We start from the raw sequence: 4,299 nt of genomic DNA, 5'->3' as shown, positions 1-4,299 counted from the left end.
GAAGGAAGGAAGGAAGGAAGGAAGGAAGGAAGGAAGGAAGGAAGGAAGAAAGGAAAGAAGGAAGAAACTTCAAGCCTGGCTATTTCAGTATTAAATCAATAATTCTGGATTGCTCAGCATTATGAGGACATAATTTTCTTTTACAACATAACTTAGAATCCATAAAATATAAACCAAACCACTAAAAACAAAAACTCATAAAATATAATTAATTGTTTTGTAATTTTCTTGGTTTTAAAATAATATATTTCCTTTTAACATATAACTTTTCTGACAGTGGTAAGGGAAGTCACAATTGATAAGAGAAAATAAGGTAATAATTCAGGAGGTAAATTGCATTATAAGTCCTCAAAGTGTCCACTACAATAAACTGTTTTGTCAGGGATCCAATATAAGTTTAATTATGGGCACTGGAGGTACATTAAATTAAAAGAAAATATGAAAATGTTAAAGAAATGTTCATTCATATTTGAAGGTTCTTTGTATTTTATTTTCCTTTAGGATAAAGCAGTATTTTCATTCATTTACAATACAGTTAGCAATTCAAAATAGCAATAATTCCAGTAAAGCATGAGTAAATGTATCTAGAAATACCCTATGATTGTAATAGTAAGAATGAAAGAAAAAAGGAACTTTATTTCACCAGCTGCTGAGTTATTAAAACCACATTTACAGAAACATATTATGTTTGCACACGCTAAATTGTGAAAGGTTTTGATGAATACATTGCTTTCCTTTGAGACTTTCATACAAAAGAATAGAATATAAGACAGATACACATGTACATACATACATATACATATACATGAACATATGTATGTATATACGCTCAATATATGAAATGAAAATAACAAATCAGCAGCAACAGTAAAGGTAATACAAAAAGAGTTGCTTTTTAAAAGCAATATTATCATCAAAATGTTAGTAAAATTTTTAAAAATTGATACTCTCCTGATATTGTGGAAGATATAGGGCATTACAAATTTGTGTCATACCTAAGAAACTGTCGTCTAATGCAAGGTCATGAAGAATTAGCCCTATATTTCTTATCAGTTTTAGAGTTTTAGGTCTTACCAGTGAGTCTTTGCTCCATTTTCAGTTCATTTTTGTGTGTGGTGTAAGGTAGATGTCCAAATTCATTCTTTTGCACGTAGATAGCCCGTTGTCCCAGCACCATGTGTGAAAAAAGACTTTTGTTTCCCCATTAAATTATCTTGGACACTTTGTTGAGAATCAATTGATCGTAGATATGTGGGATATCTCTGTGCTCCAAATGTTATACCATTGATCTACATATATATCCTTAGTCAAGTTTTACACTGTTTTGATGACTCTAGCTTTAGAGTAACTTTTGAAATCGAGAAGCTTGAGTCCCTTCTTATTCCTATTCATCAGTCTTAGTTTTCTTGAAGATTGTTTTGGCTATTCAGGATCCCTTATATTTCTGTATGTTGTTACGGTCATTTTGTTCAGTTTTGTAAAAAGGTCATTGGAATTTTAATAGATATTTAACTGAATCTACACATGATATTTTGGTAGTAATGTCATTTTAATGATATTAAGTCTTTCAATCTTTGAACACAGGATATATTTCCACTAGATCATTCTTTCTCTCTCTCTCTCTCTCTCTCTCTCTCTCTCTCTCTCTCTCTCCTGTCTCTCTCTGTCTCTCTCTATTTCTCTATAATAAACATTTCCATTTATTTAGGGCTTCTTTAATTTCATACAGCAACATTCTATAGTTTTCGATATATAAGTCTTTCATCTTCTTGGTTAAATTTATTTATAGATATTGTATTTGTTTGGATGCTAATGTAAATGGAATGGCTTTCTTAACTTTCTGTTCTGACTGTTCATTGCTTATGTACAAAAACACAACTGACTTTTTGTATGTTGATTTTGTACTCTGCACCTTTGCTGAATTTAATAGCTGTGACAATTTTGATGTGGTTCGTTAAGGGTCTTCTATAAATAAGATCATGCAGACAGAGAGAGTTTTACTTCTTCCTTTCCAATCTGTATATTTTATTTGTTTTTCTTGCCTAATTGCCCTAGCTAGAACGTGTAGTATAACGTTGAATAGAATTGGTGAGAGCAGACATCTGTGTCTTATTTGTGATGTTAGGGAGAAACTTTAATCCTTCACCTACAGGTATGATTGTTTGCATTTTTATTTTTTTTTATTTTCCATAAATATGTTATATTATATTGATTTGATTTTTGTATGCTGGCCTAACCTTGCATTTCTGGGATAAATCCCACTTTGTCATGCTATGTAATCCTTTTAAAATGTGGCTGATTTTAGTTTGCTAGTATTTTATTGAGGGCCTCTGCATCTATATTTAAAAGGAATATGGATCTGTAGGTTTTTAATTGTGATTTCTTTCTCTAGTTTGGTATCTTGGTAATACAGCCTTATAAAATGAGTCAGGAAATGTTTCCTTCTCATGTATTTTCTGGAATATTTTGAGAAAGTTTGTTGTTAATTCTTTACATGTTTGGGAGAATTCACCAGTGAAGCCATTTGACCTTGAGGTTTTCTTAATTGGAATATTTAGTTTACTAAATTCATAGTTTTATTTGTCATAGGTTTATTCAGAATCTTGAGTTAATTTTAGTCATGTGTCATTGCTAGGAATTGTTATAGTTAATATAGATTGTCTAAATTTTTGGCATACAATTGTTACCTATATATATATATATATATATATATATATATATAGAGAGAGAGAGAGAGAGAGAGAGAGAGAGAGAGAGAGAGAGAGTCAGTCTTGCTTGACATTTCACCCAGGCTGAAATGCAGTAATGTGATCTTAGCTCACTGCAACCTACACCTCCTGGGTTCAAATGGTTCTTGTGCCTCAGCGTCCTAAATAGCTGGGATTACAGGAGCATGTCACCATGCCCAATTAATTTTCATATTTTTAGCAGAGATGGGTTTTGTCATGTTGGCCTGGCTGGTCTCAAACTCCTGGCCTCAAGTGAGTGATCCACCCGCCTCAGCCTCCCAAAGTGCTGTGATTACAGGCATGAGTCACTGTGCCTTGCCACATATATATGTTATATAAATTTCTTTTTCTCTATGGTCAGAAGTGATGTCCTTTCTTCTTGCTTAATTTTAGTAATTTGATTTTTGTCTCTTTTTTCTTGGTCATTGTAGCTAAAAGTAACTCAGTGTTATTGATCTGTTCAAAAACCAATTTTTTCTATTTGTTATTTCTGTTCTCTCTACAATTTATCTCTACTCTAACACTTATTTTTCTTCCCCTTGCTTTGGGTTTAGCTTTTCTACCATTCAAGGAAGATGGTTAAGTTATTGATTTGAGAATTTTTTTTTCTCTTCGTAACATAAGTGGTTAGATATACAAATTTCTCTCTAAGAACAAGCTTTTGTCATTTTCCATAACATATATTATTTTTTGTTTCCATTCAATCTTAAAATATTTTCTAAAACCTCTTGTGATTTCTTCTTTGATTTCATGGTTATTTAGAAATGTCTTGTTTAATGTTTACATACTATAAATTTCCCAAATTTACTTTTTTATTGATTTCTAATTCTATTCTATTGTAGTGTCAGAACATACTTTGTAATCATTCAATCTTTGAATTTCTTGAGATTTGTTTAATGGCCTAATGCATTATCTTCCTAGAGAATGCTTCATGCCCACTTGAGAAATATGTGCATTCCGCTTTTTTATGACCAGAGTACATTAGGTATAGTTGGTGTATTCTCTATTCAAGTCTTCTATATTTTGCTGATCTTCTGTCTAGTTATATTCATTTTTAATATTTTAAATATTATTTTAATATTAAAATTTTAATATTTAAATATTTAATTTAATAAAATATTAATTTTTAACTTAATTTTTAATATTTAAAATAAACATAAAATAAATTTTTAAATTTAAATATAAATAAATATAAAACAATTTTTTTATTTAATGTTTAATATTTTATTTTAGTTTTGATGAATAATTCTAGGTTGAATATTTTTATTTTCAAATATCTTCCCATGGCCTCCGGTCTCCATGGTTTTTGATTATTTGTTAGGTGCTAATCATATTTAGAATCCCTTTTATATGAGGTGTTACTTTGCTTGTAACATTTGCTTGTTTCAAGATTCTCTCTTGGCCTTTGGCATTCCAAAGTTTTATCATGATATATCCAATTGTGATGTCTTCGAATAACCTTTATTTCTAGTTCATTGAGCTTCTTGGATGTGTTGATAGAAGGTTTTCATCAAGTTTGAAAGGTTGTAGCCATCACGTTTTCAAATTTTTTTTTTTTTTTTTTTTTTTT

General features: G+C 30.2%; 1 protein-coding gene across 5 annotated transcripts in view; it reads right to left on the bottom strand.

Moving 5' to 3' along the window:
* Positions 1-4,299, bottom strand: part of GABRA2 (gamma-aminobutyric acid type A receptor subunit alpha2) — a 148,202-nt gene that overhangs the window by 14,675 nt on the left and 129,228 nt on the right. The gene's annotated exons all lie outside the window — the stretch shown is intronic.

The sequence above is a fragment of the Piliocolobus tephrosceles genome, chromosome 3, assembly GCF_002776525.5.
Source record: "Piliocolobus tephrosceles isolate RC106 chromosome 3, ASM277652v3, whole genome shotgun sequence".
In the NCBI taxonomy this organism is placed as follows: Eukaryota; Metazoa; Chordata; class Mammalia; order Primates; family Cercopithecidae; genus Piliocolobus; species Piliocolobus tephrosceles.
The sequence above is the reverse complement of the archived record's forward strand: the minus strand, read 5'-3'. Positions and strand labels throughout refer to the sequence as shown.